Genomic DNA, 12,868 nt, shown 5'->3' on the forward strand with positions numbered 1-12,868 from the left:
ACAAGTATAGTTTCTATACTTATGGCGTCATTCCTTCCATCTTGATTCCTAAATTCCTAAATTGATATCTAGTGGGTTGAAGATACTATCACCACCCCTCAAGCAAGTTTGTGAAGACCGGGATTGTGCTTAATAGCATAGTTTCCTCTTTGGCGTGTTTGAGATACAACATTACCACCATTGCCATTTCATCATCACCATCATCCATCTCTTCCATCAATTCCGCAGCCATCTCTATCATTTCTTTATTTCATTTCATTCTTATTATTTATTTTCATTACTTATATTATTATCCCCTTTATTAAATTCCTTATTAATCATTATTTTCTCATCTTATTTTACAGCCCAAACTTATAAATTCAAGGATATCAGTACTTGTCAATCCTAGATCGGGACACAATAAGGCTATATACTCTCTTCCATCAAAGCGTGTAGATTCGCCTTACATCAAGCGTAATCAGAGCATAGTCGGATTGACAACAAAAGTGTCATTGGCGTGTAAAGCAAAAAGAAATTCAAAAGAGAAAAAGACTCCTTCAACAAATTGGAGTACAAAAAGAAGAGAAAAATTATAAAAGAAAAAAGAAGAAAAGAAAAAAAAAGAGAAGTTCAAAAAAAGAAAGCAAGCCAAGGAAAGTGCTCTACCATTGCAAAGTACATCAAAGAGGCCATCTACACTAAGAGAAGATAACCTTATTGTTTCTTGAGAAAGGTTGCAGTAAGTGTTGTTTCTTGGATTGTAAGTCACCTCTTTCTTTTCTATACCTTCATTGTCCTTGTCTTCAACCATTTCTATCTTTTAATACCTTTAAATCATTTCTTCTACCTTTCCATTTTTTTTTCTTTTTTCTTTTCAACCCTAACCTATTTGCAGCCGACGCACACAAGGAAAGAGTTAACTTGCTTTAATCATGAGTAAGTTCTTCAAAGGACTTAGCAAGAGAAATTGAGTGGAAAAAGGCTATTGAGAGAGTGAGATCAGAAGGGGAATTGTTAAAAGCCAAATATATATATATTCCCGAGAGTAAACACGAGTGTTGAGTGGAGTGATCCTATCATTTCTTTGGAGTGAATTTGTGAGACTTTGTGAGTGTGCTGGTAAGGTTTATTTTGTTTTATTATCTACTAACAATGTCTCAAGTTTCAGGACAAGTTTTTGTAGTGAAAAGAGCCTTGAATATTCAGTCCATGAAGAATAATCAAAGAGAGAACATTTTTCACACTAGATGTCATGTAAAAAACAAAGTTTGTTTCATGATTATCGATGGAGGAAGTTGCACCAATGTTGCAAGCACTTTAATGGTGGTTAAACTCGGACTCAAGACACTTAAACATCCTACACCATACAAGCTACAATGGCTAAATGATGGAGGAGAAGTTAAAGTCACCAAACAAGTCAACATTTCCTTTTCAATTGGGAAATACCAAGATCAAGTCCTTTGTGATGTCATTCCAATGAATGCGTGCCATATACTTCTAGGGAGGCCTTGGCAATTTGATAAGAAGGCTATTCATGATGGTTTCACAAACCGATACTCTTTCTATCACAATGAAAAGAAATTCATATTGACTCCTCTTTCACCAAATCAAGTGTCTGAAGATCAAGATGATTTGAAGAAAAGCATTGAAGTTTTCAAATCTATAAAGGAGGAGGAACCAACGAAGATGAACATATATGCTGGAGGAAAAGACATTAGAAAACATTTGTTATCCTACAAAGCTCTAATTGTACTTAGGTACAAGGAAAGCTTAATTTTGACTAACTTTCCAGAAGGTTTGCCTTCTTCTATTTCATCTTTATTGCATGAATTTGAAGAGTTATTCCCAGAAGATATTCCTAGTGGATTGCCACCTATTAGAGGGATTGAACATCAAATTGACTTCATACCGGGTGCATCCATTCCAAATCGTCCAGCATATAGAAGTAACCCTGAAGAAATTAAGGAGCTTCAAAAACAAGTTGAAGAATTAATGGACAAAGGATACATACGAGAAAGTTTGAGTCCATGTGCTGTTCCGGTGTTACTTGTACCCAAAAAGGACTATCAATCAAATTACCATCAAATACCGACATCCTATACCAAGACTTGATGATATGTTGGATGAATTGAGTGAGCCACTATGTTCTCTAAAATTGATTTAAAGAGTGGATATCATCAAATCAGAATGCGAGAAGGAGACGAGTGGAAAACCACATTCAAAATAAAGCAAGGATTATATGAATGGATGGTGATGCCTTTCGGATTAACAAACGCTCCAAGAACCTTCATGAGGTTAATGAATCATGTACTCAGACCATTCATTGGTAAGTTTTGTGTGGTTTATTTTGATGATATTCTGATTTATAGTCATGACTTGGAATCACATATGCAACACTTGAGGTATGTTCTTGAAACCCTTCAAATGGAAAAGCTTTATGCAAATATGAAGAAATGTGTCTTTTGCGCTAACAGTGTAACCTTCTTAGGATTTATTGTAATTCACAGGGACGTGAAGTTGATCCTGAAAAGATCAAATCCATTCAAGAGTGGCCTACGCCTACTTCAATCAGTTAAGTCCAAAGTTTTCATGGTCTTGCAAGTTTTTACAGAAGGTTTGTGCCTAATTTTAGTTTTATTGTCGCCCCCTTAACAGGGATCATTAAAAAGAATTTTATCTTTTCATGGGGCAAAGAACAAGAAGATGCCTTTAACGAAATGAAGGAATATTTAACCAAGGCACCTTTACTTGCATTACCTAACTTTGATAAGACTTTTGAAGTGGAATGTGATGCTTCTGGAATCGGAATTAGGGCTATTTTGACTCAAGAAGGACGACCCATTGCATATTTTAGTGAAAAGTTGAATGGTGCTTTGTTAAACTATCTAACTTATGACAAAGAGATGTATTCTCTTATATGGGCACTTGAAGTTTGGCAGCATTATATTCTACCAAAGGAATTCACCATACACACCGACCATGAAGCTTTAAAACATATCAAAGGCCAACATAAGTTAAACAAGCGACATGCCAAATGGGTGGAGTTTTTAGAGTCATTCCCTTACGTCATTCATTACAAGAAAGGTAAAGAAAACATTGTAGCTGATGCTCTCTCTCGAAGGCATGTTCTCCTTAATGCTCTTGATTCAAAGTTAATTGGGTTTTCGTATATTAAAGATTTTTATGCTACTGACCATGACTTTGAAGAGAAGTATAAGGCTTGTGAGAAAGGTGCATATGAAAAGTTTTATAGGCACGAAGGATATCTATTCAAAGAAGGACGTCTATGCATTCCTCAAGGATCCCTTCAAGAAGTGCTTGTTCGAGAAGCACATGAAGGAGGTCTCATGGGTCATTTTGGAGTAAGCAAAACATTGGAGATTTTGAAACAACACCTCTATTGGCCTAAGATGAAGAGATACGTTGAAAGGGTATGTGAACGATGTGTCACTTGCAAAAGGGAAAAATCAAAGGTTATGCCTCATGGACTTTACATGCCTTTACCTATTCCTCAAGCACCATGGGTTGACATATCAATGGACTTTGTGATGGGACTACCAAGGACCAAGAATGGACGAGATTCAATATTTGTTGTTGTAGATCGTTTTTCCAAGATGACACATTTTATACCATGCCACAAGACAGACGATGCAACACATGTGGCCAACTTGTTCTTTAAAGAAATTGTGAGATTACATGGCATTCCAAGAACCATAGTTTCCGATAGAGATGTCAAATTTCTTAGCCATTTCTGGAGGACGTTATGGAGTAAGATTGGGACAAAGTTACTATTCTCCACAACATGTCACCCTCAAACAGATGGGAAAACTGAAGTGGTGAATCGAGTACTATCAACATTGTTGAGATCTATCTTCAAAAAGAACATCAAAGCTTGGGAGGAATGCTTACCACACGTTGAATTTGCATATAATCGGGCAGTCCATTCAACAACCAAGATGTCACCATTTGAGGTATTATATGGATTTAGCCCCTTAACACCTTTAGATCTTCTTCCTTTGCCTCAGGAACACATGCTCAACAAAGATGGCAAGAGCAAGGTTGAGTTCATTAAGAAACTTGTCAGCAAGTTCGAGACAATATAGAAAAACGGACAAGACAATATGAATAACAAGCAAATAAGGGACGCAAGCCACTAAAATTGGAGGAAGGTGATTGGGTGTGGGTGCATTTCAGAAAAGAACGTTTCCCTTCCCAAAGGAAATCCAAATTGTTACCAAGAGGAGATGGACCATTCCAAATCATCAAGAAGATCAATGATAATGCATACAAATTGGATCTACCTGGTGAATACAATGTAAGTGCAACTTTTAATATTTTAGATCTTTCTCCATTTGAAGACAATGACGATTTGAGGGCAAATCGCTCAAAAGAAGGGGAGGATGATGTGATCACAACTACACAAATAGATCTTGAAGTTATGCCCAAAGGACCTATCACTCGTGCAAAGGTAAAATAATTCAGGGAAGTACTTTCTCATAAGTGCCTTAATGTTTTTAAATATTTTAATGAGAAATAACCATTAGATAATAGGTTGTTTAACATGTTACATATTGAATATTAAATAACTTATAGTCACATTTTTATAATATACACATTATATATGTTTATATACTTAGTTTATTTTCTTATGTTATGCATATAGGCACATTCGACCAACACTTGGGAGCTGCATTGGAGCTAAATGGAGCATGTAACAGCAAGGAAACTTACATGGGATCGATTAGGAGAGCACAAGGAACAATTGGTGAAAAGTTGTCTGGAGGCCGTGAGCTCATAGCTGGATTGAACTGAAGATTTGAGCTACAAGATGACCTCATTTCAGATGGGGAATTGCACCATCATCACCACCACTAAGGACACTTCAAATATGTCCTAGCTCTACATCATATAAGTACCTAGACATTTCAGTCCAAACACCAATTGGAGAAGTTCCATGTTCTCGTAGTAGAAATAAGAGGCTCAATAGCATCTTCTGGAAGTGTTCTTTGAGTTATCTGATCTGGTTCGGTAGAAACCCCAAAATAATTCATTAGATTTAGAAGATGAACTGCATGATTGTCTTCATTAAGAAGCTTCTTTTCAAGCTTCCCCTGTTTCTTCCTTTTCCAAAAATTAGCCAGAGTTTTGCCTTTTCTTGTAATTAGGGTCATTGCATAATGGTTTCCTATCTTCTACCGGAAGAAGTGCATCAACTGCGTTAGCCATTTGAGCAGCACATTAAAATCTGTCAACTCTGTAATTGATGAATCCGAACCACATTTCTCCATGGATATTGAAGCCTCAGCATCTGAGTATCCCATTTTCGTCAAGTATAACAGTTTATTCTCCTCATCAAAATCAGAATTCAGGATTTCCTCGGTATCAGAAGAATTATCAATATCTATGAAATAATTCTGAAAGATCGCTTCATAATCAGATGACTAGTTATCAGAATCAACACGTTGCATGGGTGTGGATTTTTAAGAGCATATATCGCTGTATATATAGTCTTGCTATTGCATCAGATTACTGTTCACATGAATTGGTTTCTCTCTCACATAAAAGTATATTCCAGAAATAGCCTTCACTGAAAACAAGGTTCACTGTGTTAGCCTGGAATGAATTACCAAGCGATGTATATCACTTGTTCGACTAAGATCCCTTCAGATCTAAAAATGGGCACCTCATTCAAAAGAGACATATCTCAGACGTTTCTGTAAGAATGATTGAGCACTTCATAAGTTTATGACAAAATGAAGAGAATTCCTCAAGTTACTTGACAACTGCTGTTTAGTGACACCAGAATAAGAGTATTCAAGATAAACAGATTTGGGGCACGAATAAAGCCACAAGTACCCACCACAGTACATTGTCGAAATTGGACCTCGTGGGGATCATGATCTTCAAGTGAAACCGATATTGAGAGTGAATCAGAAGCAGAATATTGGGACATCTCGAAAGCCCATTTAATACAAAAATATTTTTTGTGGAGCATCTTGAAGGACCACGTTAGTATGAATGTTGGGCATTTTGAAAACTCACATCAATAAGAAGCAAATGCTGGGGTATTTGAAAGCCCCTTTCAAACAGAATGAATAATGTTCACGCATTTTGAACGCTTGTATTAGCCAATGTTGGGGGCATGCTGAAAGCCCCTTTCAATCAGAATAAAGAATGTTGACTCATTTTGAACGCTTGTATTAGCCAATGTTGGGGCATGCTGAAGGTCTGCATTATCTTATGGAAAGATCATTGATTTGAGAAAATATTTCCAATGAAACATAAAGGTATGAAGAATGAAAATGTAGAAACAGTGACAGTGGAGCTGACTATACATAATTACTTCGTTCATCAGGCAGTTACATTTTGATCATATTGTTGAACAACTCAACAAGTATGGTTTCAAATACCCAATCTTCTTAACCATGCACACATAACAACGTGTTCTTTCTTAAGCTACACCATGGTTACATGGATAAAGATGGTCCCCAGTTAGTTTCAACCATATTATTGGGGGTACGAAGCTGTTTTTCACATCAGTTTTTATTTACTTAATGATATTGAATAAAGAGGCTCGACTTATGTATATTGCTCTTTCCCATTGTTACTGGGGTTATTATTGCCAGCTAGGCTGAACTGAGTTTTCATCTATTATGGTTTTATCATGTGCATTTCATCCCCAGCGGCAATAATTCCATGGATGTCGTTCTATAGAAGAAAACGTGGTTGGTATCACACTTACCCGAGATGATATCAAGATCAGTTGGTATCTCTTGTTCAATTCAGCACTATCATATCTTGTGAATTTGACTAACTTTTTGGTCATAAAACACGCCATCATCTCATTTGTATTCCCACTGAGTTTTGTTCTCAAGTGTCCTTGTGACATCATACAAAAGCTTTGAACACTGTGCAAAAAGCTTCATTGACCAAAAATCTGGGCAGAAGCCACAGGAAAAGATGAATGTGTTGTCAAATGTTTTACGAACATCTGAGCAGAAACCACAACAGGATAAATGTGTTGTCAAACGTTTTACGAACCAGTGATTATGGTGCAGAACCAATATTGCAACCATATGGTATTTCCATTTATGGACTCAAGATGAAGTTTTCTTCAACCTCAAGGTTAGAAGTTAGATAGAATGAAGATTCTTTTCACAGAAAGAAAGCTGGAATTTTAGCAACAAGAAACTAGTGGATCCAACTATGGTTGAATGACAGGTTGTTGTTAAGCATCTCAATATGATATGGTCCAAGTTGTCTTATTCAAGATTTGATTAGATGTGGAGACATGAAAGGAATTAGGATAAATCCTCCTTGTGATGTGTTTCAAGAGTCAAATCAGAACAAACATTGCTCTTCTAATTAATCTCGGATGAATTGGGCATATCTACATCTACACTCTTCAAAGATGATAGATTCTCTCTTCAAAGATGATAGATTCTCTTTTCGAAGATGAAAGCTTTATCGGATTTTTACACAAGTCCAAGCAAAGAAAGTTGGTTTTATCCAAGACAAAATGGGGCATCAAAGTCATAGTTCTGACTACGGTAAGAGTTCCATAAATCAAACATTTCTTCTAAGACTTTCATGAAGCAAAGAAAACACGAGGATATAAATTGATCAAATGGTTCCTCAGAAATACAAGCTTGATAGCATACACTGATATCCAAAGGTAACCCTGGTAATAAATGATGAAGTGAAGGAAGACCAAGTTCACCACTTTGAAGTCAAATGAAGATTGCACAAACATTCATGCATTCATTAGAACATCATTTGCATAACAGAAAATGCATTACATTGCTACATTTAATTGCATTCAAACATAAGGTTTTGCAGATTTTCATATGAAAAAGAAGTTTCATGGTAAAAAATACCTTACAAGAAGAAGGTATTCAAAACCGCAAATGCAGGAATCACGCAAACATCTGAAGAATAGATGGACTTAATCCACAAGAATGAACATTATCTTTATTTTGGGGCATGTTACCCAATCAACAAATTATTTCAATGAGAAAAGGCTTTCCAAAGTTTCTCATTTAATCTTTTCTAAAATGAAATTGTTGAAAAGTAAAAAAACTATTTCCATAGTTTTTTACTTAGTAAACTATTTCCAACATCTGTAATCCCTGCAGTGCATGATGTTTTCAATAAGCCTTCGGGAGCTTTTTGATGTTATTAAAACCCTCAGGGTCATCTATAAGACCTACAGTGCATGATGCTTTCAAAAAGCTTTCGGAAGCTTTTTGATCTTAAAGCCTCAGGGTCATCTGTAAGACCTACAGTGCATGATGTTTTCAAAAAACTTCGGGAGTTTTTTGATCTTAAAGCCTCAGGGTCATCTGTAAGCCCTATAGTGCAAGATAATAAGACCTCTGGGTAGAATGTTTTCAATATTTCCAGAAGAGTTCACAATGAGAAGAACTCATCTGAAGAAGAAGGAAAAGTTCATAATGAGAAGAACTTGTTCAACCTTTTGCTCAAATTTATCACCCGATGGTTCAGCGTTGCCAGAGAAAGTTCATAATGAGAAGAATTTATCTGAAGAGGAAGAAGAAGTTCATAATGAGAAGAGCTTGTTCAACCTTTTGCATGACTCTATCACAGAAGGAGATAGATCAACACCAACTTTTCCAGAGAAAGTTCATAATGAGAAGAACTTATCTGAAGAGGAAGAGGAAGTTCATAATGAGAAGAATTTGTTCAACCTTTTGCTTGATTCCGTTTCCAAAAAGAGATAGAGCAGCAGAGCTATTTCCAGGTGCTCTGAAGAGGAAGAAAAAGTTCATAATGAGAAGAACTTGTTCAACCTTGCATTGATTCATCTCCTATTTAATTGAATGAAAGAAGAACCTCATTTGAGGATCAATATTTTCAGAGGAAGTTCATAATGAGAAGAACTCATCTGAAGAGGGAGAAGAAGTTCATTATAAGAAGAATTTGTTCAACCTTACCTTAATTCATCACATATGGAGTTGAATCAACAAATCCATCTTTTGAAGATCAGTATTTCCAGAAGGAGTTCATAATGAGAAGAACTCATCTGAAAAAGAAGAAGTTCATAATGAGAAGAATTTGTTCAACTTTTTGCTAGAATACATCATAGAAGAAGATAAATTGTGATCCCCAGTGGAAGAATGGAAGAGTTCATAATGAGAAAAATTAATCCAAACAAAGAAGAACTTGTTCAACATCAAGAGAAGTCAAATGAACAAAAATTTATTGTCTTTTCATCTTTGCCCTATTCTTGTTAACATAAGAATGAAAAAAGAGGGGCAGCTGTAGACATTAATTTTTTGCCCGTTTTATTTTTATTATTATAATTATTATAATTATTATAATAATTATTATTATAATTATTACTATTATTATTATATTTTTATTAATAAATATTATTATTACATATTAGAGGCCAAATACCCGGAGCCCAATTACAACAATACCTAGTTCTGGCCCAATTCGAGCCAGTCTAATGGAAACCCTAAATTAATTAGGGTTTCATCTTTTTCAGCCGTTGGATCTAGTTTGATCCAACGATCGACAGCTTTCCATATAAAACCCTAGGGTATCATAACCCTAGGGCCACGTCCCAACCACCGCCGTTGCTTCCAGAAGGCCACGTCCCAACCACCGCCAGATGATCCAATATCTACTGCCAACGCTTGTTGCCTCACCGAGCTTTCCAAAAGAGCCAGTCACCCCACACGTCGCAAATATTGGGGTGAGTCACCACATAGCTCGGTGACTCACCAAAGCTTCCTCTATTGACTGGTCCGACGAGAGCCTCTTCGAGACTATATGACCACACCTGCAAAAAAAGAAGAGAAGGACAGAGAGTGAAATAGAAACCAAGAGAAACCCAAGAGCAAGCCAAAACCAACAGAGAGCAGAAGAGAAGCAACGAGGAACACAATCACACACCAACAACAACAGAGAACAGAAAACAACAGCAAGCTATCACAAATAACCACCAAACAACAAACGAAGAAAAGAAAAAGAGGAAAAGAGACTCACCGTAGCCTCCACCCGCCACTGTAGAACCAAGAGTTCGAAGGTAAAAAATTTAGATCTACGAAACCTAAGGGTTTTTAGGGAAATCAAAACCGAAATCGGCCTTAGGACGTTCCGATCTGTATTTTAGGTAAATTTAGGAATTTCTGGCCACCGAAGGCGGTGGCCGGCGACGGAGTTAACGACGACATATGGTGGCCGTTGGCTGTCGGATTTCTCTCCGACGAGAGAAGAAGAGAGAATCGGGAGAGGTTCTCTCGTTAGAGAGAGTTTAAGCCCGTTTTGGGCCGGTTAATGGGTTTATATACCCTCCCCCATACGGCGTCGTTTTGGGGGAGGGTGTATGTGCAATTTAGGAAAAAGTTAAACCATAAGCTTAGTCCCTCTGCATTTTGTAATTTTATGTTTTAGTTACTGGAATTATATTTTTGATCCTTTTAATTTTGTCTCGTAATTTTATTTTATTTTAATTTAGACATTATCAACATATATATATATTTAGGGTAAATATCAAATTTAGTCCCTTACAGTTTAGTAATTATTATTTTAATCTCAAATTATGAATCAAGGTTAAATTACCATTATAATGACTGTCTTTTAAATAATTCGAATTAGATTTTTTTAATCTTTATATTTTATATTTTAATCATATAATTTTAGTTTTCTTTATTTTGGTCATTGTTTGATTTAATATTATATTTAATTGTATTTTAATTTGATTTGTATTATTATCCTTTTAATTTTAATATGTTTAAATTATTACTTAAATTATTATTTTAGTATATCAGTCATATAAATATATATATATATATATATATATATTTGTTTAAATAATGTTTAAATAATAATGTTTATTTATTTTTAACATCAAAGAAAAGGGCAGTCTTAAAGCAATTAGATGTCCTATTATGATATTTTAAATAAATATCTTACTTATAAAAACCAGAAAATACATAATTGTTTTATTTAAACTATTTTATAAAAAAATAATCATATTTTAATATTTATTTATCAATATTAAGAAAGGACAGTCTTAAAGTAACTGGATGTCCATTTTCTGATATTTTGAAATAGAAATAAATATTTTACTTTTATAAATTATAAATCTATATTTTATATTATTTATTTTTTAATATTAAGAAAAGAGCTGTCTTAAAGCACCTAGAAACCCTTTTCTGATATTTCTAAATAAATAAATATCTTATTTATATTTAAATTAATATACTTTCATAAAATAACAAATTTGAAATCACAAAATTATGAATTAAATCTTTGAATTTTAAATTTCCAATAATAGAGACAATTTATAATTAATAAGTACCAATTTTGGGCGTTGTGGGGGTGTTAATCCTTCCCCAAACGTAACCGACCACGAATCCCTTTTTATTATTAAAAAGAATGAATTTTTGGTTAAAACGCAGATCATTTTATCTTTTAACTGATGTTTTCTTAAAAGCTCTTTTAAAAGATAATTTTTAGGTATTCGACCTACCTGACCCAAAAGGCCGATGGCGACTCCCAAATCGTTTTAAAAACCATTTATTCACATTACTTTTCCCGCCAAGTAACAAAATTTCGTGCCCGGACGAAAACCGGTTACGACAAGAACTATCTTATAATATTATATATACTAGTTTATAATTGATAGTACATATTATTACTCGTTATAAACAATGGTTTAATGGTTAGCATTTTAGTGAAACTAGATTTTAATTGCTATCGAGATGAAATAGTTTTTGATCATTGATATTATTTGAATGATTTTTAAAGAAACAAAATTTTACAAATTTTCGAATAAGGAATGTTTTGAAAGTATCATGTAACATCTTGGACTAGTATTCAGTAACATATACGGGAAATGGGTGTTACATTTATTGATATCAGATCCCTAGGTTTTGACGATTCTAGGTCTAAACGAGTTGTTTTGAATTGAAAAGTACGTACATGCCACTAGGATATCATTATTATTGATCTGGTGTTTATACGATTGATTTCACTCCTTACTAAAGTAAGTTGATAATGTGTATATATGAGATGTTGAGATAGAGAAATCTCGATGAGTGACTAATCAGGAGCTTTATGAGGAGGCTGATAGTGGAGGTAATGAGGTTTATAACAATCCTCCTGTTCAGTCTAATCATGGTGGTGTGCCAGAACGATAAGGAGTGTTAATGCTAGTATTATCATATGATAATACTTGAAAGAAGGTTGCATTTGATCAGAATAAACCAAAGAAGACTTTAGTATATCATCCTAGTAAGGGAGCCACTGTTGTGAGAGACTTCCTTCCTTTTTTTGGAAGAAATATGTCACACCCCGACTCGTACCCGACCCAGATACGAATTTGAGGTGTAACAATGATTTTTCAACGCTTTGACTCTTTGAAAATCTGACTAAAATTTGACTTTTTACTTGGCAAAGTCCTCATTAATATGAGTTAATATCGAAATTAATATTAGACAACAAAAACAAATATTTATATACTTACATAAACTCTAATTAGTATAGTTACAAAACAGATAAGAGCATTTGCGATTTAAACATTTGTAGTATATGCCAACAAAATTTCAAAATAACAAAATCACATACTGTTCAAATCGATCTGATCTAATCTTCTTCAGAGAGTATGCTGTCCTGACCTAGCTTTACTCTACTGACTTCTTTTAACCTACGTGTGAAAACACTCACATGCTAAGTCTTTGACTTAGTGAGGCATAAATGAGCATAAAATAAAACATTTAAAACATTCGTTTAAATATTTCAGTAGAAACATTTCATACGAAAAACAAGATACATTTCATAAAAATAACAATGCGGTTATGTACTGTTCGGTTCATATCAATTTGTTTAAATAGACAACATATATCACTAAGAACTT

Source organism: Hibiscus syriacus, unplaced genomic scaffold, assembly GCF_006381635.1.
Source record: "Hibiscus syriacus cultivar Baekdansim isolate YM2019G1 unplaced genomic scaffold, ASM638163v2 tig00112305_pilon, whole genome shotgun sequence".
NCBI lineage: Eukaryota > Viridiplantae > Streptophyta > Magnoliopsida > Malvales > Malvaceae > Hibiscus > Hibiscus syriacus.